We start from the raw sequence: 24,851 nt of genomic DNA, 5'->3' as shown, positions 1-24,851 counted from the left end.
AGAGATGGGGCTTCACCGTGTTAGCCAGGATGATCTCGATCTCCTGACCTAGTGATCCTCCTGCCTCACCCTCCCAAAGTGCTGGGATTACAGGCATGAGCCACCACGCCCGGCCTAAATATTTCAACATAAATGGAACAGTTTCTCACTCCTCAGAAATCACTGCTGGTTTCCTATCAGCCACAAACAGATGGCAGCTCAGAAGAGTCCTGTTCCCATTATGCCAACTTGGCAGGAGGCTCACCTGCTGCCACCTGAAACACCAATCCCTCCCACCTTTACACAGAAGGCTCCCAAACACAACTAAAATCCTACCTGGATGCCCACTGATCAGCATCCTTAAAAGCACAGGGGAGAAGGCTCATTACAACTCCACTAATTAATAAACATAGGGAAGGACCACATCACGTCCTAATATAATTACAAGAATACTGTAGCTTTTCATTGCAGTTCCACTATATGGTTCAGACAGGTTTCCTGCCTGATTACACTGGGATGTAATCCAGTTTTGCTAATACATCCATATGTATAAGAGTGAGAGCAGATCTTATATCAAATCTGAAGGAAAACTTTTGGAAATGCTAAAAAGTTCAATTTCAGACATATTAATACATTCTCAAAATTGTATTTACAATAAGACCACCAATCTTGTTTTTATAACCGCCAACAGGTTTCTTGGTTTCTTGGCTGCAACTTTTTTATTTAATCGATCAAAGACTTAGAGAACAACAGGCTGTTCACAAGTTACCCTTAAAGTAGAAAACATGAAAGCTGTCTGTGTGTGTGTACGTGAGTATACATACCACATATACACACATACCACAGTTTATACATACATATACATACAGAAACACATACACACATGCATGCACTGGCAAAGAAAAAAGAAAACAATCTGGGCTGTTCACTTCATCAGATTCCAAGCAAAGATGCTCTCCTGTGCTTTCTGGACACACCTACTAATCACCAGAGCCTTAACCACTGACTGTTCCTTGCCTGCTCAGCAAATCAAACTCAACTCTGGAATGTTAAGCCAAGGTGTTCTTTAGCAGGAGTAGCTTAAGTAACTAGAGAGTTACTTTAAGTAATAAGAGTTCACTGCATTCATGCAATAGCCCAGTACTTAAACCAGTAAGAGGCTCTGCTCTCGCAATAAAGACCAAAATCCTTAAATGTGGCACACAAGGCCCAGCAAGAAAAGGGAACTCTCCCACCAAGGGCTCTGTATTTCCCCAAGGAAGCCACCTCTGACCTTCTGACTAAATCAATTCTGCCTTTATACCTTGTACTTCTCCTTCATGCAATGAGGAAATGAATGAAAGCTACTGCATCAGTTAGCACATCTTGGGTTGCAAGTAACAGATAATCCTAACTTAAATTGGCATAAACAATAAGAAAATTTATTTCACAGAACAAGTCCAAGGTGAGTGGGTGCCAGGCATGGTGCACCAGGGCTCTGCAGAGTTCTCTCTGCTGTTGGCTTGGCTCAGTCCTCTCCCTGATGTTGGCTTCATGCTCAGACCAGCAGCAAAACAACTGTAACTGTTCCAGGCACCACACCCAGACATGACAACTTTCAGAGGAAGAAAAGGCCACCTTTACTAGTGTTGTTGCTGTAAGGCTGAGTTTTCCAGAACCTCTGGACAGACCTCCCACTAATCTCATTGACCAGAACTAGGTCTCTGGCTCACCCCTACAGTCATTACCTATGGAGAATGGGACCCATGTGACTAGGTGAAACCAGTCAGGATTTACCCCAGTGCTAGGGATAAGATCACCTTCCCCAGAGTCACACAGAGAACAAGAGGCTCTCTAAACAAAATTCCAATTCTACTTAGAAAGAAGGGAAGAAAGAACATTAGACGTGCACTCGACAGGGTCTGCCGGTTATCAATTTGGGGTACATGCTCTGGTCCCCAACAGTGTCTACAACTGCCAAGAGAAAGCCCCCACCAGCATCACCTGCAGGGGGATCCATAAACATGACAGGACCAATGCAGACAGGAGGCCACAGGTGGGAGTGAGTGAGTAAGAGAAGGGACACAGAGTTTTTTTGTTGTTTTTGTTTTGTTTTGTTTCTGAGACAGAGTCTCACTCTATCACCCAGGCTGGAGTGAAGTGTTGCAACCTCGGCTCACTGCAACTTCTGCCTCCTGGGTTCAAGCGATACTCCTGACTCAGCCTCCTGAGTAGCTGATACTACAGGTGCCCGCCACCATGCCCAGCTAATTTTTGTATTTTTAGTAGAGACAGGGTTTCACCATGTTGGCCAGGCTGGTCTGGAACTCCCTGCCTCAGGTGATCTACCCACCTCAGCCTCCCAAAGTGCTGGGATTACAAGCGTGAGCCATGGCACCTGGCCAGGACACAGAGTTTTTAATCAGGAGATGCAGACTCAAGTCTCAAGACTTCTGCTTAACATCTTATGACTACAGGCAAATCTCAGCCTTAGTTTTCTCACAAATTATGAAAATATGTGCTGACATATTGTGCAAGGTTGCTGTGAAGACCAAATGAAATGGCATATGTGGAAAAATACTTTGTAAACTAGGTGTTAAACATAAGTAAGCAATGATTATTACTTACAATGGAAAAAGTCACAAACCATTGAGAAAAACTCCTTGGAGAAAAGGCCAACACTCTTATCTGGCCAAACTGAAGTATGTGTAATCTACTAATGGATATCTACCTTAAAAATGGTGTTTCTGGGGGGCTGGGCGTGGTGGCTCTCGCTTGTAATCCCAGCACTTTGGGAGGCCAAGGCCAGTAGATCACTTGAAGTCAGGAGTTCGAGACCAGCCTGGCCAACATGGCAAAACCCCATCTCTACTAAAAATACAAAAATTAGCAGGACATGGTGGCATATTCCTGTAATCCCAGCTATTCGGGAGGCTGAGTCATGAGAATCATTTAAACCCAGAAGGCGGAAGTTGCAGTGGGCCAAGATCATGCCATTGCACTCCAGCCTGGGCCACAGAGCAAGACTCTGTCTCCATCGATTTACTAATGACTTGGTTGGAGGCCAAAACCAGGATTCCCTTCTCCACTCTTTCCTTGACCCCTCCTCCATAGGCATGCATAATAATCAGATTCTCACTGTTTTCTTTTTTTTTTTTTTTGAGACGGAATCTTGCTCTGTCACCCAGGCTGGAGTACAGTGGGGCGATCTCAGCTCACTGCAACCTCCGCCTCCTGGGTTCAAGCAATTCTCCCTGCCTCAGTCTCCCGAGTAGCTGCGATTACAGATGCCCGCCACCATGCCCAGCTAGTAATTTTTCTATTTTTAGTAGAGACAGGGTTTCGTCATGTTGGCCAGCCTGGTCTCGAACTCCTGATCTCAGGTGATCCACCCACCTTGGCCTCCCAAAGTGCTGGGATTAAAGGCATGAGCCACCGTGCCCCGCAGATTCTATCTTCTATATGGAAAGGCAGGGCGGTGGTGTTTTATAGGTCAGAAAATGTTAAGAAAATCAAAAAAAGTGTTTTAGTTAGAAAGAGGGGAGATTATTTGAATGCACAAATAGAAGCTACTACTGGTCACCCATGAGAAAACTCAGGTCAACTAACATTAACAGGTGTAAGCTGAGAAGCCACAAGATAATAAATCCAGAGGCATCTAAGGCCTCCCTACCAATGATATTTTGACCAGGCAGCGCACCTGACATGAAGCCACCCAACGTGCAGCCTGCCCTGCCTAATTCCCTGCCTGCCCTCTCCATCTCTTAGTTCCATCTGTCTCCACTTACAGCAAGGCAGAGACAGGAGAGCAGGCCACATAGATTTTCAAACCTATCTGAAGAGTAAGACACGTGTTTATCCAGGCAACATGTCTTGTCTAGGCAATAAAGTTGGAAAACTGGTCATGCCTCGCACCTAGATCCTGGAGGGTGACGTATAGGAATATGTTATTCCTCACAATGAGGGTGACTTTCTCTCCTAGACTTAAAAATCAGCAACAACATATCCTAATTTTCCACTCAGGTCCAGGCAAAAGAAGAACAAGACAGCAGAGTGAGAGCAACACATCATAGGGAATTAAGATGAACAAATAATGGAAAATAGAAGCAGGGACTAACAATTTGAATGGGATTTCTATGCCCAAGTTTCTTGTGGCCTCACACATACAGAGCAGCACCCCTGCCAACACGTAAGCTTCATGGAGCAGATGCATCTAATGAGACAATGCCCAAGATTATTTTCCATCTAAATTACCGTATGTGTGTGAAAGGACACTGAATTGTAAAGCTGTAAAGTTCTATACAAACGTGGATAGAAAAACCCACCCCATCTAAATCCAATGTGGTACCCTGGAAAAAGTACATTAGTGAAAAAACCAGGCTGCTCTGCCTAGGGAGTGACCATTCTTTTGTTTCTTTACTTCCTTAATAAACTTGCTTTCATTAAAATAAGGGAAAAAAAAGAAAAAACTGGCAAAATCTGAAAGAAGTCTGGTGTTCAATTAATAATAACGTACCAATGTTAATTTCTTAGTTTTGACAAATGCTCTAGTTATGCAAGATGCTGGCCAGGCGCAGTGGTTCACACCTGTAATCCCAGGACTTTGGGAGGCCAAGGTGGGCAGATCACAAGGTCAAGAGATCGAGACCATCCTGGCCAACATGGTGAAACCTCATCTCTACTGAAAATACAAAAATTAGCTGAGTGTGGTGGTGCACACCTGTAGTCCCAGCTACTTGGGAGGCTGAGACAGGAGAATCACTTGAACCCGAGAGGCAGAGGTTGCAGCGAGCTGAGACTGCGCCACTGCACTTAGCCGGGCAACAGATCAAGACTCCATCTTAAAAAAAAAAAAAGAAAAAAAGATTAGATGCTAATATTAGAGGAAGCTGAGACAAGGCTATATGAGAACTCTGTACTATCTTTTTACCTTTTCTATAAATTCAAAATTATTTCAAAATAAAAAGCTTATGGCCAGATGCAGTGGCTCACACCTATAATCCCAGCATTTGGGGGGCCGAGGCAGGCAGATCACCTAAGGTCAGGAGTTCAAGACCAGCCTGACCAACATGACAAAACCACATCTCTACTAAAAATACAAAAATTAGCTGGGTGTGGTGGTGCATGCCTGCAGCCCCAGTTACTCAGGAGGCGGAGGCAGGAGAATCACTTGAACCCAGGAGGCGAAGGCTGCAGTGAGCTGAGATCATGCCACTGTACTCCAGCCTGGGTGACAGAGCAAGACTCCATCTAAAAACATAAATAAATAAAACCTTATAAAAAAAATTAAAAATACCCAACATCTGCTCAAGAAAAAAAAAAGAGAAAAAAATTCCATGGGAAACAGACTTTCTAAGCAAATCATCAAAGTAGAAACAATGGAAAAAAGATCGACAGGTTTGACTACATAGAATAAACTTGTACACGTCAAAATATGTCGTGAACACAGAATTACAAGGCAACCAACCATGAAAAATATGTATACACATAAGAGGTGAAAACAGTAACAGTAAACTCCATAAACTTAAAAAAACGAAAGGCTACAGGCCTACATGCTCTATCTGCTACAACTGCTTCACACATTTCAAAACCGTCCAAACTCACATTCAAAATCTCCTTCAACTACATGTTTCATCCCAACCATCCAACTCTTTGGGTTCTCTGCAGCCTGGGAGTTCTGCTAGAGAAAGTGGGGCTTCAATGCAGCTAACCTCTGTTTAATCTGACCATTCCTAACCAAAATCTTCTAGAATGTAAAACCTTTCCTCTTTGAGCTCAGTATGTCGAGCTTAGCTACTTGGTACCTACGATAGTGATCTGGTCAAACCAGAAGTGGGGGTCCTGAGAAAAGGCTAAGGAGTGCAAAGACTCCGCACTGTCAAAACTGGACTCAAATTTCAGCACCAGTCAATCAGCACCAGAAGAGGGAAGTGGAAAAGCTTCAATGCAGGTGAGCAGTCATTTCCCACCTGGAGCCCCATTTACCTGGACTTTTAGAAAGACTCACATATCCAAAGAAAAAGTATCTTTTAAAATAAAATACAGTTACCTATAACTCAGTTAGCAGTTTACATTAGAGCCAATCTGTCTCAGGAATTTTTGTATTGCCACTTCTGTGTGTTTTTAAATGTATAAGGAGATCAGAGAATTAGAAGAGAGTGTACTTCTTTCAAATATCCCTATATATAAAAAATAGTATATATTAAGTCTAAGTTAGAATCATATTAAAAATATTAGTTATGTTATATTAAGAATTAAGAGGCAGAAGGTTATAAATCTCTCATAACAATGAAGTTCCACACATGAATACAGAAGCCAAGAAACAAAATATTTTTCACACAGAAGAGTATGACCGTATTAAACCATCGAACTAAAAATTCAGTAGCGGAAGGTATGCATCCCAGCTGATTAACAATCTTCCAACAACATTAGATAAACCCATGCTTTAAAATATTAATAGTGTGCTTCTCAAAATAATATTATGTGGTAACAGACAGTACTTAAGGCCAGGTAGACACAAAATGAAGAGAAAGGAATTAACCAGATCTTAACTTCTTGGGGCTCTGTTGTGATCTAATTTGTGAATGAGCCCAGCCTCCCCTGTCTGCCTCCTTGGAACATCTCATCTGGGGGTCCACTTTACCACTCAACACCAAAGGAGCGAAACCAATTCTGCTAGTCATTAACAATCTAGTGAAAGGTTTGGTAATAAACAATGAATAACTGATGAAAATTAGAAGTGTGAAGTCATTGGCTTAAACTGACCTCCACAGATCATTGGTATCATTTACCTGATAGTGCTTGCCTTATCTCCCAAGTTTTGGCTGTCTTGTATGCATCAGAGTAACAGATCAATTCCCTATTAGTAAAATCACATGCCATTTTTCTTTCTAAACATGGGTGAAGGACAGCAAAGGAGATTCCATTTATATGACCATCAGTCAGCCAAGGTATTTGTGAAACACTAAGAAAGGGAAGAAAAAATGTGGTATCCCAAGGCTCTCAGAATTAAGAACAATACTCCTACCATTTCTGAATCACATGGTCAATCTTGAGACTTCTTTATTTTACAATAAATTTACAGAAAGCTGATTTCAAAGCATCTCATAAACATTATTGCTTCTATGTATCTCTGTAAAGAAAAGCATTTTGGGGCCAGGCGCGGTGGCTCAAGCCTGTAATCCCGGCACTTTGGGAGGCCGAGACGGGCGGATCACGAGGTCAGGAGATCGAGACCATCCTGGCTAACACGGTGAAACCCCGTCTCTACTAAAAATACAAAAAATTAGCCGGGCGAGGTGGCGGGCGCCTGTAGTCCCAGCTACTCTGGAGGCTGAGGCAGGAGAATGGGGCGAACCTGGGAGGTGGAGCTTGCAGTGAGCTGAGATCCGGCCACTGCACTCCAGCCTGGGCGACAGAGCGAGACTCCGTCTCAGAAAAAAAAAAAAAAAAAGAAAAGCATTTTGGGGCTAGGTATGGTGGCTCACTCCTATAATCAACCCCAGCACTTTGGGAGGCCAAAGCGGGCAGATCATGAGGTCAAGAGATCAAGGCGATCCTGGCCAACATAGTGAAACCCAGTCTCTACTAAAAGTACAAAAATTAGCTGGGTGTGGTGGCAGGCGCCTGTAGTCCCAGCTACTTGGGAGGCTGAGACAGAATCACTTGAACTCCGGGGGCAGAGGTTGCAGTGAGCTGAGATCGTGCCACTGCACTCCAGCCTGGTGACAGAGTGAGACTCTGTCTCAAAAAAAAGAAAAAAGAAAAAAGAAAAGAAACGCATTATGACCAGGAATGGTGGCTCATGTATTTAATCCCAGCACTTTGGGAGGCCGAGGTGGAAGGATCACTTGAGCCAGGGAAATCGAGGTGCAGTGAGCTATGACTGTGCCACTGTTCTCCAGCCTGGGTGATGAAGCAAGACTCCATCTCAAAAAAAGAAGCAGTTTTAGCCTAAGAGGGACCAAATGATACTTAATATTACAAAAATGCACGTAAAATACAATTCTCACTCACTATCATTGACTACCTTTTTTTTTTTTTGAGACGGAGTCTCACTCTGTCGCCCAGGCTGGAGTGCAGTGGTGCGATCTCCACTCACTGCAAGCTCCGCCTCCTGGGTTCACACCATTCTCCTGCCTCAGCCTCCCGAGAAGCTGGGACTACAAGCGCCCGCCACCACGTCCGGCTATTTTTTTTTTTTTTTTTTTTTTTTTTTTTGTATTTTTAGTAGAGACAGGGTTTCACCATGTTAGCCAGGATGGTCTCGATCTCCTGACTTCATGATCCGCCCACCTCAGCCTCCCAAAGTGCTGGGATTACAGGCGTGAGCCACCCGGCCCACTGACTACTTTTTATACCATATCACAAAATTTTTCAGGGCATTTTAATTGGTCAAAAACTTTAAATAAACATATTCCATATAGCAATGTAATTGAGCAAGTTGTTAATGGTCCAGAAAAAGTCTGAAAGTGATCATTAAAATTAAAGGTTGATGTAATTAAGACAAAACTGAATGAGAGAGATAATTTGTGGAGTTCCTATCAGCACTTTGCTCTCCACTGATAACACAGACCTGGCTGTCACAGCCATTGAAGTTGTGAGGAGGCAGATGCAAAATTAAACACAAATAGAATGTCATAAATCCAAAAATGCTGGGAACTGATGCATTAGAGTAAGCTACAACAGATAGATTCTGGGCAGCATCCCAATCCTACACTACCTAATTTATTCCCGAGTCCCTCACAGGCAAAGCTGGGTAAAAAGACAAAACACAATGTGTGCCACTTTCATTCTCACTTCTGTCCCAGTATTAAAATAATTACTGGCCGGGCGCGGTGGCTCAAGCCTGTAATCCCAGCGCTTTGGGAGGCCGAGACGGGCGGATCACGAGGTCAGAAGATCGAGACCATCCTGGCTAACATGGTGAAACCCCGTCTCTACTAAAAAATACAAAAAACTAGCCGGGTGAGGTGGCGGGCGCCTGTAGTCCCAGCTACTCGGGAGGCTGAGGCAGGAGAATGGCGTAAACCCGGGAGGCGGAGCTTGCAGTGAGCTGAGATCCGGCCACTGCACTCCAGCCCGGGCGACAGAGCGAGACTCCGTCTCAAAAAAAAAAAAAAAAAAAAAAAAAATTACTAATGGAATAAGATAAGCAAAATGTGAGCTTTCTGTCTTTTATTAAGAGTTATTATGTATTAACCCCAAGCATTTCAAATATTAGATTATTTATTTCATTATTCAGGCAACAGAAAATTAACTCAAAAAAGGAGTTTTTACATATGAAACATAAGACTGAGTTTCTCATTTCATGGGAAAATATGACAAGAATAAAAATGGAAAAGGCTCAAATTACTTGTAAGGCCTGGAAAAGGTGACCTCAGTGTCAACCGCATTCATCTTACAGGTTTCTCCTACGAGCCAACCTCTTTTTTGAGACAGGGTCTCACTCTGTCACCCTAGCCTTGACCTCCCTGGGCTCAAGTGATCCTCCCACCTAGCTGGGACCACAGGCACATGCCACCACACCTGGCTAATTTTTTAATTATTTGTGGAGATGAAGTAGGTCTAGCTATGTTGCCCAAGCTGGTCTCCAACTCCTGGGTTCCCGCAATCCTTCCACCTAAGCCTCCCAACATGCTGGAATTACACATGTGAGCCACCACACCTGAGCAACCCAACCTCTTTAAACCTCTTTCTCTCAGATACATTAAATCCAAGCATCGCTGTTTATTTATTTATTTATTTATTTATTTATTTATTTATTTATTTTGGAGACTGGGTCTCGCTCTGTCACCTAGGCTGAAGTGCAGTGGTGCAATCATGGGTCACTGCAGCCTCGACCTCCCCAGACTCACGTGATCATCCCACCTCAGGCCTCCGAGTAGCAGGGACACAGGTGCACCACCATGCCTGGCTAATTTTTTCATCATCTGTAAAGACCAGGCCTGGCTCTGTTGTCCAGGCTGGTCTCCAACTCCTGGATTCAAATGATCCTCCCAACTCAGTCTCCCAAAATGCTGGGATTACAGGCATGAGCCACCATGCACGGCCAGGCATCACATTTTAAATTGCATTCTCTAATCTGACTGTTAACATACAGTTAAATTTTCTGATTATTTAACAACTCTAAACAGTAACTCTGCTGAAAATGTCAGCTTTGGCTGATGGGTTTTGTGGGCAGAGCATAAGCCTAATTTCTTATGATGTAGGTCTTGATATTCTAACCACTGGAGCTGAATTTGTGCCTCTGGTTTTGGGCTAAGAGGGTCATCTGAAGCTTAAGAAACTGATTACGTGTAAAGATAATCCTGTATATTTTCTCAGCCTCTAGTGACATCACTGCTGATCAACTGTTCATGAATATTAAAACTGCCCCAGCACTAACAGCTCAGTGTGTTGTCTGAGGATCTCTGACACTACCATTTTGCCATAGCTGTTGCTAACAATGATGTGCATTTCCCTGTGGAGGTAAACACACTCTTAATAGCCAAAGATAGTGGAAAGGCACAGTTGCAGGGGAGAATAACATGGTCCTCTAAGAGTTTTCTACACAAAACTCTTGCTTCCCTAACTGGGACTGAAAATTATTCACACACACAAATCAGAGGTATAACTGACTCAAGAAGTTTAAACTAATCTTCCTTTTGTCTTTGACAAGAAACTAATAAAAGAAACATCCAGTAGGATGAAAAAATTCTGAACCCAGTGACAACAGTCTATAACATTTAAGTAGAATTCAAACTTGCTGAGCAACAGTTTTGGAAAGCAGATACAAATGAGTCTTCAGAATGTAGTGTTCCAACTAGTAACCAGCTGGATCAATAGTTGAAACATACAAATGAAAGCTATAAGACTTCATAGCTTTCTTTCATAAAAATATTTTTAAATCTTTCATAAAAATCTTTCATAAACCATGATTGACGTAAAGGATCAACTTCTTGGACTTAACCAGACATTAATAGATTAGACACTACAGGCACTTTATCCCAGGGGATCTAACATGCCCATTACAAACTGGGATACATGTTAAAACTACAAAAGGAAGAAACATTAGAAATAATGGTAATCCTTTCCCATCCATTACAGTCTAAATTGAGCCTTTAATTTTTAAAAAGTGAGAAATCAGTATCTTACATTATAGTGTGTATCTTTTGCAAAGCTCTCTCAAATCCATTTTGACTCTAATTGTGTTTCTGATTAAAATTAACAGTGAGAAAGATGTTCAAATAAATCTATATTTTCTGCACAGCACCTCTGCATACCTACAGAATAATTTCCTACACTCTATAACCTAGCACATCATTACTGTTGGAGCTTTCCATAACACTACATCTCAATTCTATTCTTAAAATACTCTTCCTCTCACGTGTGAGTATCCTTGACACCACATAAGTATAGAGACTGTTATTTCTACTTACATTAGAAAAAATATCTGATTCTAAGTTAGCCATATTTAAAAGGAAAAAGGGCGTAATTTCTTAAATCCATGAATTCAAAATTCTAATTTTCACCAATTATTTTCTATGAAAGCAAGAAACCAAATAGAGCTGGCTCACTGGTATAGATCCTAACATGTTAAAGAGATGGCTAAAGGGAAAAGAAAGCACAAATTTATCAGAGTTTGCAGTAATTTTATGGAGATGTGGTGATTAATGTTTCTAAGCAAAGAATGTATTTAATTTTTTTTTTTTGAGACGGAGTCTCACTCTGTCGCCTATGCTGGAATGCAGTGGTGTGATCTCGGCTCACTGCCAACTCTGCCTCCTGGGTTCACTCCATTCTCCTGCCTCAGCCTCTCGAGTAGCTGGGACTACAGACACCTGCCACCATGCCCGGCTAATTTTTTGTATTTTTAGTAGAGACGGGGTTTCACTGTGTTAGCCAGGATGATCTCGATCTCCTGACCTTGTGATCCACCCGCCTTGGCCTCCCAAAGTGCTGGGATTACAGGCAAGAGCCACCCAGAATGTATTTAATTTTAGCTAAATAGGTAGTGAGCATCTATCTCCTTGTCTTCCTGGCAAGTCTTCCCCTTTCTTTGGTTAAAATAACCTCAACTCTCCTTATGAGTCTGTCCACATTCTATATGGTCTTTATGGAAATGTCAATTGAGAGCAATACACACACACACACACACACACACACACCCCTAAGGGGTAGGCAAATTACCCAAGGTCAATCATATGCTCAGTCCAGGAAATTTGAATCTTATGACAGGAGAATTAAAGCAGTTGGTGCGGTCTTTGAGACCATGGTGACCTAAATAAACATCTATCAGGTGGTTTCTGAAGCTCCTCTGAGTTCAGCCTTCAAAGCCTAGTTGTTCAGCATCTTCTGTGCCTATATGTTTCTAACTGCTGTGCCTATGTTTAAGGAACCCATCTTTTTCACTCAATAATATATTATGGGTATCTTTCCAGATTGGTTACTATAAATGCATGTCATCACTTTCAACGGCTGCATGCAAGGAAGATAATATAATCTATTTAAATCATTCCTGGCCGGGCGTGGTGGCTCAAGCCTGTAATCCCGGCACTTTGGGAGGCCGAGACGGGCGAATCACAAGGTCAGGAGATCGAGACCATCCTGGCTAACACGGTGAAACCCCGTCTCTACTAAAAAAAAAAATACAAAAAACTAGCTGGGCAAGGTGGCGGGTGCCTGTAGTCCCAGCTACTCGGGGAGGCTGAGGCAGGAGAATGGCGTGAACCCAGGAGGTGGAGCTTGCAGTGAGCTGAGATCTGGCCACTGCACTCCAACCCGGGCGACAGAGCAAGACTCCGTCTCAAAAAAAAAAAAAAAAAAAAATCATTCCTTATCTAAGGTTATTTGCTGTTCTTTACTATGCACACATATCTGTTCTAACATTTCCTATTATTTCTTCAGGATAAATTCCTACTAAATGTGGACTTCCTGGGTAGAAGGCTATGCACACTTTGCATTGTGATACATAACAGCAGCTATCTGGAATGAGTGCATCAATGTTTATTAGGCTGAGAGGACATACCTCCCTTCATCTGCACCAGCACCGAGAATTACCATCATCCTTATCATTCGCATTCCACAACAGGAGATGCCCAAATAATAAGATTACCAAGAGAAGGAACAGCAGAAGTCATCATAACGTGATACCGTATATTCAACTTTACCAAATCACTTCAAATCCATAAAGGTCTAAACTGGGTCTAGGCCGGGTGCGGTAGCTCACACCTATAACCCCAACACTTCAGGAGGCCAAGGCAGGAGGATCCCTTGAGCCCAGGAGTTCAAGACCAGCCTGAGCAACATAGTGAGACTTCATCTCTACAAAAAGAAAAAACAAATTTAATTGACCAGGTGTGGTGATATATGCCTATAGTCCCAGTTACTCAGGAGGCTAAAGGAGGAGGATTGCTTGAACCTGAGAGGTCATGCTGCAGTAAGCATGACTGCACTACTGCACTCCAGCCTGGGTGACAAAGTGAGACCCTGTCTCCAAAAAAATAAAAAAATTCTGCCTAAATTATATTGCCAACATAATCATTAAAAAATACTGTCTTAGTCTGCTCAGGCTGCCATAAAGCCATAGACTGAGTGGCTTAAACAACAGAAATTTATTTTATGTTTATTTTACGGGTTTTTTTATTATTATTATTTAAATAAAAAATAAACAAATAGAGACAAAGTCTCACTATGTTGCCCAGGCTGGTCTGAAACTCCTGTGCTCAAGGGATCCTCTCACTTCAGCCTCCCGAAGTGCTAGGACTACAGGCATGAGTCACCATGCCCAGCCACAACAGAAATCTATTTCTTGAAGTTCTGGAGGCTAAAAGTCTAAGATCAAGGTACCAGCAAGGTAGGTTTCATTCTGAGGCTTTTTCTCATGGCTTATAGGCAGCTGCCATCCTGCTGTGTGCTCACATGGGGAGAGAAAAAGCAAACATTCTGATGTCTCTTCTTCTAAGGACACTAATCCCATATGAGGGCCCCCACACTCATGACTTCATCTAACCTTAATTACCTCCTACAGACCCCACTTCCAAATACCATCACACTGGGACTTAGGGCTTCAACATATGAAGGGGGGTGGCAGGGCTCAAATACTCAGTCCATAACAAATGGTATCTACTTTTGCTCTGAATTGTATTTATTTAATGACTAGTAAAACTGAACGTTTTGTTTATATTTTTTTTTTCTTTTAAAAGTGGTCTGCTCTGATTCCATGTCTGAAACAGAAAGTATACAGGATGAACCTGAAACATCTCATCATACCATAAAGCAAGGAAGTTCTGAGATTACTAGAGGTACGTCAGGAGGACTCGGGCCAACCTAAATAAGCCTCCACTGCCCAAAGAGGGGGCAATTTGAGCATCAAAAGGAGAGTAACTGCAATGGACTGAAACACACCACATATGCTAAAATAGGCGTTCATAATGTTATGCAAAAAAATTAAAAACCCTCATCCACCACCACCAGAGGATGCTAGGGGGCCAAATCATAACTTTCAAAACCGGTAAATCAAGGGAAATAATCAGACACTTTTCACACCCTTTCTATACACTCTATACCTCATGGTAACCAAATAATTGACAAAGGAGAATTTCTACACACACACACACACAAATACATATTTCAGCTAATAACTAAATGATAGGATGCAACCATATTGTAATCCCTCCTGAACTCATGGACCAAGTTAACATTCAAGAATGGTTGCTAATTCACAAAAAGAAAGAAATCAGACTTCCTGATGAAAATAATCCTGCCCTCACAAAAAAATAAAATTGGATTCTTTTGATTAAGGCTCTACAATGAACTACCAATGTATTGAAAACATAAGAAATAAAAGAGCATGGCCGGGCGCGGTGGCTCAAGCCTGTAATCCCAGCACTTTGGGAGGCCGAGACGGGCGAATCACGAGGTCAGGAGATCGAGACCATCCTGGCTAACACGATGAAACCCCGTCTCTAGTAAAAAATACAAAAAACTAGCCGGGCGAGGTGGCGGGCACCTGTAGTCCCAGCTACTCGGGAGGCTGAGGCAAGAGAATGGCGTAAACCCAGGAGGCGGAGCTTGTAGTGAGCTGAGATCTGGCCATTGCACTCCAGCCTGGGCGACACAGCGAGACGCCAGTCTCAAAAAAAAAAAAAAAAAAAGAAATAAAAGAACGTATTTTACATTACAAGAACGCAAAGAGTAAAATTCAATTTCTTCAATAAAAACTTGCAAAGAATAAAAAAAGATAGAGAACCTATAGGTTAAAAGAGATTTTAAACCATCCAATTGCAATGTATGGACCTTATTTGGATCTTAATTCAAACAATCATACATATATAAATATATATGACATGATGTAAACACACAGACACGTACACGCCCCCCCCCCCACACACACACAAATATATACTGCAGTCAAGGAGTATTGATTGGATATTTGATGATACTAAGAAAAAAATTTTTTTTTTTTTTTTTTTTTTTTGAGAGCGGAGTCTCGCTGTGTCGCCCAGGCTGGAGTGCAGTGGCGCGATCTCGGCTCACTGCAAGCTCCGCCTCCTGGGTTCCCGCCATTCTCCCGCCTCAGCCTCCGAGTAGCTGGGACTACAGGCGCCCGCCACCGCGCCCGGCTAGTTTTTTGTATTTTTAGTAGAGACGGGGTTTCACCGTGTTAGCCAGGAGGGTCTCGATCTCCTGACCTCGTGATCCACCCGCCTCGGCCTCCCAAAGTGCTGGGATTACAGGCTTGAGCCACCGCGCCCGGCCTAAGAAAAAAAATTTTTAAGGTAAGATGATAGTATTGTAAGTATTTTAAGAGGTCTTCTCCTTTTAGAGACATATACTAAAATATTTACAGACAAAATTATCTCTAAATTTGTCTCTACTAAAAACAGCAAAAAAATTAGCCGTGTGTTGTGGCGGGCACCTGTAATCCCAGCTACTTGGGAAGCTGAGGCAAAGAGAATTGCTTGAACCCGAGAGGTGGAGGTTTCAGTGAGCCGAGATCGTGCCACTGCACTCCAGCCTGGGTGACAGTGAGCAGTGGGGTGAAGTTTCAGTGCCTGCACTTTGGAGTGAAGCGAACCGGTAAGGCCAGAACGGCAACTTCACGAGCGCTCTCAAGACTGTCAATAAGATACTGCAGATCAACAAAGATGATGTAACTGGCATGCACTGTAAAGTGGTATGCCTTATCCAGACTGGAAGTTTCAGGGAAGCCCTGAATGTCATCAATACTTGCACCAAACTGTTAGCCAATAACTTTCTCTCCTTTGAAAAGGTGTATTGCAAGTACAGGTGAATTGAGAATGCCTTGAAGACAACAGAAAGTGCCAACCAGCAGACAGACAAACTGAAGGAGCTTTATGGACAAGTGTTATACCGTTTGGAATGCTATGATGAATATTTAGCAGCATAAATAGATCTCGTCTGAAACTCCCACGATGATTATGATGAGGAGAGGAAAACAAACCCTTCAGCATTTGCTGCAGCTCAAAGCAATTAGGAAAAAGTGGCTCCAGAGAGCCTGGGCTTCCAAGAAGGCACACACGAGCTGTGCTACAACACTGCATGCGCACTGATCCACGGCCAGCTGAACCAGGCCATGAAAATCCTACAAAAAGCTGAAGGTCTTTGCCACCATTCATTATCAGAAGACACTGATGGGACTGAGGAAGACCCACAGGCAGGACTGGCCATCATTCATGGTCAGATGGCCTATATCCTGCAGCTTCAGGGTCGAACAGAGGAGGCTTTGCAACTTTACAATCAAATAATAAAACTAAAACCAACCGACGTGGGGTGACTAACTGTAATTGCAAATAACATCATTACCATTAACAAGGACCAAAATGTCTTTGACTCCAAGAAGAAAGTGAAATTAACCAACGCGGAAAGAGTAGAGTTTAAGTTTTCCAAGAAACAACTACAAGCTATAGAATTTAACAAAGCTGGCTGGGTGCAGTGGCTCATGCCTGTAACCCCAGCACTTTGGGAGGCAGAGGCAGGTGGATCACAAGGTCAGGAGTTCGAGACCAGCCTGGCCAATATGGCGAAACCCCGTCTCTACTAAAAATACAAAAATTAGCTGGGCATGGTGGCGCATGCCTGTAGTCCCGGCTACTCGGGAGGCTGAGGCAGAAGAATCGCTTGAACCAGGGAGATAAAGGTTGCAATGAGCCGAGGTCACACCACTGCACTCCAGCTTGGGTAACAGAGCGAGACACCGCCTCCAAAAAAAAAAGAAAAGAAAAGAAAAGAATTTAACAAGGCATTACTTGCTATGTACACAAACCAGGCCAAACAATGTCTCAAAATATCCGCCTATTTACAGTCCCACAGTCCCGAGCATCTCTAACCTGTGTTAATCCAAGCCGCCCAGCTCTGTGTGAAAAGCAGCCCACAAAAGCAATAGAGTTGCTTCAGGAATTTTCAGATCAGCATCAAGAAAATGCAGTTGAAATTAAGCTGACCATGGCACAGTTGAAAATTTCTCAGGAGAATATTTCTTAGCATGTCTAATATTGAGAAGCATAGAGGAGTTAAAGCAGAAACCAGGCATGGTGTCTGCATTAGCGACCATGTATAGCCACAAAGAAGATATTAATAGTACCACTGATGTCTTCACACAAGCTATCCGGTGGTATCAAAACCATCAGCCCAAATCTCCTGCTCATTTGTCCTTGATAAGAGAAGCTGCAAACTTCAAGCTCAAATATGGGCAGGAGGAGGAGGCAATTAGTGACCTAGAACAGCTATGGAAACAAAATCCAAAAGATATTCACACCCTGGCACAGCTTATTTCTGCTTACTCACTTGTAGATCCAGAGAAAGGCAAAGCTCTTAGTAAACACTTGCCATCATCAGATAGTATGTCTCTAAAAGTAGATGTTGAGGCTCTTGAAAATTCTCCTGGTGCTACGTACATTTGGAAGGGTGGAAAAGTTACTAGAGATAGTCAACCAAAGGAACAAGGAAAGGGAGATTTGAAAAAGAAAAAGAAGGGAAAATTGCCTAAGAATTATGACCCAAAAGTTACCCCAGATCCAGAAAGATGGCTGCCAATGCGAGAATGTTCTTTCTATCTGGGGAAGAAGGAAAGGTAAAAAGAAGGATCAGATTGGAAAAGGGACCCAGGGAGCAACTGCAGGAGCTTCATCTGAACTGGATGCCAGTAAAACTGTGAGCAGCCCACCCACCTCCCCAGGACCTGGCAGTACAGCAACACTATCTGCCTCTACAAGTAACATCATACCCCCAAGACACCAGAAACCTGCAGGGGCTCCAGCAACAAAAAAGAAACAGCAGGTTGGGCGCGGTGGCTCATGCCTGTAATCCCAGCACTTTGGGAGGCCGAGGCAGGTGGATCACGAGGTCAGGAGATCGAGACCATCCTGGCTAACACAGTGAAACCCCGTCTCCACTAAAAATACAAAAAATTAGCGGGGTGTGGTGGCGGGCACCTGTAGTCCCAGCTACTCGGGAGACTGAGGCAGGAGAATGGCATGTACCCGGGAGGCGGAGCTTGTAGTGAGCTGAGACCTGGCCACTGCACTACAGCCTGGGCGACAGGAGCGAGACTCCGTCTCAAAAAAAAAAAAAAAAAAGGAATATAATAAAGGTAAACACAGCAAGAAGCACAGAACTTCTCCCTCTTCATCTCCATATTTCCATAAATAATTTCTTGTGTTTTAAATGGGAAACATCTTCCTCAAAGTCTGCCTAGTGAGATACGGTCTACCGGTTGCCTCATAGCTTTGAACAGATTATGAGGACTGAAAATACGCCCAGGTGTGGTGGCTCACGCCTGTAATCAACGCCAGCACTTTGGGAGGCCGAGGTAGATGGATCACGAGGTCAGGAGTTCAAGACCAATCTGGCCAACACAGTGAAACCCTGTCTCTACTAAACATACAAAAATTAGCTGGGTGTGGTGGCATGTACCTGTAGTCCCAGCTACTCAGGTGGCTGAGGCAGGAGAATCACTTGAACCTGGGAGGCGGAGCTTGCAGTGAGCCAAGATGGGGCCATTGCACTCCAGCCTGGGCGATGGGGCAAGACCCTATCTCAAAAAAAAAAAAAAAAGAGAACAATTGGGCATTTACCCATCTTGTTATCTGTTGTATCCTTTATCTGTGTGTGCTGATTTGATCTTTTTTCAGTTTCACAAACCTTATCTAAGGTTTTCCAGGATTTAAACAGAAACTACTCCTACTATTTCAGTTAGAGTCTGAAGACACTTCTGTTCAAGTCCCACTTTAAATTATGTCTTAGGAGGCCTTAGGTGACTGAAAGTGGAATCTTCTGAGCATTCCAAAATATCTGCTAAGAAATATCATGTGATAAAGAGGGACCTTCTTAATACACTGATGTTCTTCACTTAACTAAACTGAATGGCCACAAGAAAAAACAGATTTCATGATAAAAAGTTGAAATGTTGGGAGGCCGAGACGGGCAGATCACGAGGTCAGGAGATCGAGACCATCCTGGCTAACACGGTGAAACCCCGTCTCTACTAAAAAATACAAAAAACTAGCAGGGCGAGGTGGCAGGCGCCTGTAGTCCCAGCTATACGGGAGGCTGAGGCAGGAGAACGGCGTAAACCCGGGAGGCAGAGCTTGCAGTGAGCTGAGATCTGGCCACTGCACCCCAGCCTGGGCGACAGAGCGAGACTCCGTCTCAAAAAAAAAAAAAAAAAAAAGTTGAAATGTAAAGAAAAAAAGATCTGTTCATGTCCTTAGCCCATTTTTCTAATGAACTGTTCATCTTTTTCTCATTGATTTTTATGGCTCTATATAAATTGAGATGCTTAATATATGTTGCACATATTTTTCCAGTTTGTCATTTGTCTTTTTGCTCATGCCATTCTTCACTATACAGACACTGAAAATAACATACGCTGTAAAAACTGCTGTCAAATCTTTTACTTTATAGGTTTCCATTTGGTGTTAAGCTTAGAAAGACTTTTTCCATACTGGAATTCTATTAACATTTACCTATATTTCCCTTTAAGATTTACTGAATTTTAAAGGAGTCCTATAAATGAATATATCTTTCCATTCAGCGAAATATACCACCACTGTAGCTGGAATTAAAAACCACAACATCTGCATCAGCCACAATTTCAGAAAGATGTGCTATAAATGTCATCATCCATATAGAAGGGAAGTGATAGGACCCACCAAGGATTTAACACACTTATTGGTTTTATTCCCCATGGGTCCTTATTTTAAAGAGTTGCTATGCATTAAATAATAACTAATTTGCTTTAACTCATTTAATTAAATTTGTTTTAATAAAACAAGTGTTCTATAACTTCTAGTCAGAGTTCCTGATCATTGCCTCATGGTCTTTTCACTAAGGTCAAATACAAGGTTCCTGATCATCATGAAGTACCACAGTTACTAACACTTAGTATACAAAAATCTAGAACATTTATCAACAAAATGTGGTATATACATACAACAGAATATTATTCAGTTTTCAGAAGGATGGGAATTCGGCTGGGCGTGGTGGCTCATGCCTGTAAACCGGGCACTTCGGGAGGCCTAGCTGGGAGGACTGCTTGAGCCCAAGAGTTCAAGACCAGCCTGGGCAACATAGTGAGACCTTGTCTCTATAAACAACAGCAAGAACAAAAGGATGCAAATGCTGACACATGCTATAACATGGATGAACCCTGAGGACATCACGCTAAGTGAAATAAGCCAGTCATGAAAGGGCAATTACTGTGTGATTCCACTTATATGAGTTACCTAGTCAAATTCGTAGAGATAGAAAATAGAGGGGTGGGTTCCAAGGGATGCAGAGAGGGGAAAACAAGTAGTTTGGGTTTAACAGGTCTGGAGTTTCAGTTTGGGAATCTGAACAAAGTTCTGGACAGAAGTGATGGCTGCATGACAACGTGAATGTACTTAATGCCACTGAACCATAACTTAAAATTTGTTTTTTTTTTTTCCTTTGAGACAGAGTTTCGCTGTGTCACCCAGGCTGGAGTGCAGTGGTGCAACCTCTGCTCACTGCAACCTTAGAGCAACCTCAGCCTCCCAGGTTCAAGCAATTCTTTCACCTCTGCCTCTCAGGTGGCTGGGATTACAGGTGTGTGCCACAATGACTAGTTAATTTTTGTATTTTTAGTACAGACAGGGTTTCACCATGTTGGTCAGGCTGGTCTTGAACTCCTGGCCTAAAGGGATCCACCTGCCTCAGCCTCCCAAAGTACTGGGATTATAGGCATGAGCCACCCCACCCAGCCAGGATGATAAATTTTATGGTATGCACATTTTACCACAAAAAAATCAGTATGTTAGGATTTAGAAACTAAATTAACACTATCTCAGCCAAATTTTTAAAAATTAACATTTTAATTACATATTCCATGCAGTCTCAACTACAGACAAATGTACAATTTCTGTAAGGCTTTTGGTAATATTGAAATGCTTCACAGAATCCTAAACAGAAACCCATGCAGTAACTAAATCACAGCATTTCTTAAGAGGTTGTACTCAATGTTTAAATGCGTTTTACAAATCACATTCATAGTTGAGCCACTCTATCTTCACTTTCTCCAGGAATTGTTTGTTGATGCTGTAAATGAGTAGAAGAGATGAAGAAACATTCCCACCTAGCTTAGCCATGCACATGGTAGCCCCTCCACAAACCTTCCTGAATTAAGATACTGGAATCTATAGCAAAATCAAAAAGAAAACCTGGGCTTCCCACTGTCCTATAAACTATCCAGTGAGAGGGCTGAAATTTGGCCTGACCCTCCTTTCATTACTTGCCATCTCAGCGTCAATGTTGGATGATTCCATTTAAAACAGGCTTCAGGTACCACACATTGCTTTATGGGTTAAAAATCTTTTTCTATTCAGAGTTTTGGTAGGTAAAAAACTGTGAATAACCAAACGAGCATTCTTAGAACTCCATATGCAAGGCTGAAAGGTAAATATGATTTAAATATGATTTATACACACAAACTTTCTAAATGAAGAGGACATTATTTTAAAATAAACAATAGTAAATGCATAAAGTTCGTATTTCCCAACCACAGGAAGCAATCATGACTTCCTAATCATCTTCCATGTATGAAAGTTCCATTGTGTTGAAAAAATTTTTCCCCATACTCCTCCCTCTAATTCAGCACTACAGACTTTAACTTTGGAAGCCAACACCTCCCCACATAATGTAAAAAACAAAACCAAAAATAAATAAACCTGCTACTTCCACAGCCCTAATATACAGCTCTTAAAATTCTTAAAGGAAATTCACATCGTCTAACAACTTTCATACAAATTAAGTACTATTCTTTCAACTGAGGAACTAAACATCAAATTTAGCTATTCACAACTTATTCATATCAGCACTTCCATGCCAGTTATCTAACAAGGACTTCACTAGAAGACAGGACACTTGTGACTCTCCCATTCAGAACGTGGCTATCACTGCACAACGTGAGATGAGTGTGCCCATGGCCTCTCTGGATTGCAGCCTGGCTATGTGCAAGGTGCCCTATCACTTGTCATCCATCACAATCTCACACCCCAGCAATCTGGCGCTGCGCAGCCCGGGGAGAACTTTCCAGGACCACGGCACCATTCCCAGCGGGTTTGTCTGCAAGAACTTCAACTGAGAAATGGAGACCCCAGACACGGAGTAAGAGGCATAAAGGAAGGGACTCACACCCACCCCTACAACGGGTTTTTATGTTCTTCAAAACCTTCGAAATAACTTCCTCTGCGCTTTTTCATAAACCTGCCTATCGCAATGACTTAATGGATATCCTTAAGGTGCTGAACTACTGTAAAACAAAAGGGGGGTGGGGGAGACCCCAAAGAGATCCAGAAGACAGTTCCTGGCGAGGAGAGTTGATTATCCCCGACGGGAAAGTCTTAAGAGACTTTCTGATGACAAGGGCAGTTCAGCAGGTAGAAGGAATAGGTCCCTAACGGACATCAACCCCGGAGAGGGCCGTGTCACCCTCACTTCCTTCCACAAAGCCAGGCCACCCTCACCTTCCCACCCCTGAAGCGGTGTCGCCACAGGAAGAAGGAGACACCTTCCAGCTAATTATCCCAAGCGGGTCAAACTTTGGAATCGGCGTCCTGCTCTGTGTTGTGGAGCGCATGGCAAAGAGGAAGGGTTGGTGCTGGGAGCAGAATCTCCGTGTTTTGCCAGAGGAAACAGCACAGACTCCAGACAGCAGAAGCGCCGGGATTTCCATGCAGCTGCCACGACAGGTGACCGGGCCCGCTCTGCAGACACCCGGCTTGCCCGGGGGCTTCGCGAAAGGTGGGGCGGGCGGGCTGGGGAGACCGGCCCGGCAGGGGAGGTGGCAGCGCGGCCGGGGAAGCCGCTCGGGCCCGACGCCGGGGAGGAAGAGGAGGAGCGCAGCCCAGTCTCCCTGGGGAAACCGTTTTCAGGGATTTTCTGCCTCCACAATTAAGAAAAAAAAAATGGCTCCAAGCCAAACGCCTCCCGATCTCACACACACACCACACGCACCACCCCACACGCACGCCCGCCCCGCGCTCAGCTTTCGCCCCATTTTCTCACACGCGGAGACAAAAGGCTCCCACAGCCAAGCAGCGGCCACGGCCGCCGGGCCCGGGTCAGACGCCCCCTCGCGCCGCCCCCTCCCGAGACTCCCGCAGCCGCCGCCCCGACCCCCGCCCGCCGCGCTCACCAAGCCCGTCGCGCCGACCCCGGGGCCCGCCGCAGGGGGACACACGCCCGGCGGGGCAGGGATGGCGCTCGGGCCGGCGCCCCCTCCCGCGGGACTGCGCGGCGCCCAGCCCGCCGCGGCGGCGACAGCGGCCCCGCGCCCGCTCACCTCCGGGCGGCCGTGGCGGCAGCCCCAGCGGCTCCTCCGCGCCTCTCCGCCTCCGGCAGCCCCGCGTCGTCCGCCGCCGCCGCCGCCGCCGCCGCCGCCGCCGCCGCCTCCCCCAGCGTCTCGGCCGAGTCTCCGCCTCCCTCCACCGCCACCGCCGCCGCCGCCGGCCCGGCTGCGCGCCACGTGATCGCGCCACGTGACCCGGCGCGGCGAGCGGCGCCTCCCCGGCCGGCGCTACAGCCCCGGCCCCGGCCGGCGGCCGTTGGCGCCCCCCGGCCGCCCTCCTTCCCCGGCTCAGGGCTCGCGTCCTCCACGCCCCGCCGCGGGCCGCCGCGCCGCCCGCCACCGGAGCCGCCGCCTGCCCGAGCCACCTGCTCGCACCCCAGGCGCCGCCACCCCGGGAGACCTCCGCCCCCGTCCCGCACCGCGCCACGGTGCCCACGATGCCCACAGTGCCGGGCCTAGGCCTCCAGTCTCCTGGCTTGGGACGGCCTCAGCACCCGGGCACCGCGCCGCTTGCGAGCCGTCTGAACTTCGTTTGAGCCGGAAGTGGACGTCCCAGTCCCATTATGTTTTACAGGGAAAGCCGCCGGGAGCACAGAGGCGCTGGCACCACCGACCCGCGCAGCTCCCCGGGAAAACGGTCACCGGAGTGGCCGCGATGGTGACATCCCAGACAGAGGATCTCTTATTCAGTTGTCTATGGAGAAAGGACCGGATAGCGTCATTTTAACTTAGAGAAGAACAATTCACAGCCTTCCCCCTCCTGTTAAATGGATGTCCTGTTAACAACGAAACTTCATCATACTCTCCTTTTTCCAGCTTGTGCAAAGAAATAGCATAGCTGATTGTGTGCCTCTTCACACGTGTAGTTAACAAAACAACAACAACAAAAAAAGCAGCATTCTTTTTTCCTTGATTTGCAGCATTAGAGGCCCCATATGGTTAGGAATAGCAGCCACTCTTCCGCAAGGGCTCAGCATTGTTTTCTAGTTTGCCTGTCTGCAAAAGTTTTCGAATCCGTTTCAGACTTAAGAATTCCTGATTCTGTGAATATTGTCAAAAAAAAAAAAAAATGTTGGACCGA

At 44.5% G+C, this 24,851-nt stretch overlaps 1 protein-coding gene and 1 pseudogene across 4 annotated transcripts in view; one reads left to right on the top strand and one right to left on the bottom strand.

The window, feature by feature from the left end:
- The window catches only part of TULP4 (TUB like protein 4), a 287,789-nt gene extending 263,911 nt beyond the window's left edge, over window positions 1–23,878 (bottom strand). Inside the window, exon 1 of one of the 3 annotated variants that reach the window (XM_030928937.1) lies at window positions 23,765–23,878. The gene's annotated coding sequence lies outside the window, so the exon portion shown is untranslated. Of the gene's footprint in view, window positions 1–23,617; window positions 23,709–23,764 lie in introns of those variants that run through there. The other 2 variants (XM_030928940.1, XM_030928938.1) reach the window with 2 other exon arrangements.
- Window positions 1,905–24,497, top strand: LOC104676671 (annotated as a pseudogene). The gene is made up of 5 exons (XR_004056984.1): window positions 1,905–2,014; window positions 15,958–16,882; window positions 17,204–18,240; window positions 22,932–23,171; window positions 24,345–24,497. The product of XR_004056984.1 is annotated as a signal recognition particle subunit SRP72-like (transcript).
- Window positions 24,498–24,851: the final 354 nt, after the last annotated feature.

The sequence above is a fragment of the Rhinopithecus roxellana genome, chromosome 4 (genome assembly GCF_007565055.1).
Source record: "Rhinopithecus roxellana isolate Shanxi Qingling chromosome 4, ASM756505v1, whole genome shotgun sequence".
NCBI classification, from domain to species: domain Eukaryota; kingdom Metazoa; phylum Chordata; class Mammalia; order Primates; family Cercopithecidae; genus Rhinopithecus; species Rhinopithecus roxellana.
The sequence above is the reverse complement of the archived record's forward strand: the minus strand, read 5'-3'. Positions and strand labels throughout refer to the sequence as shown.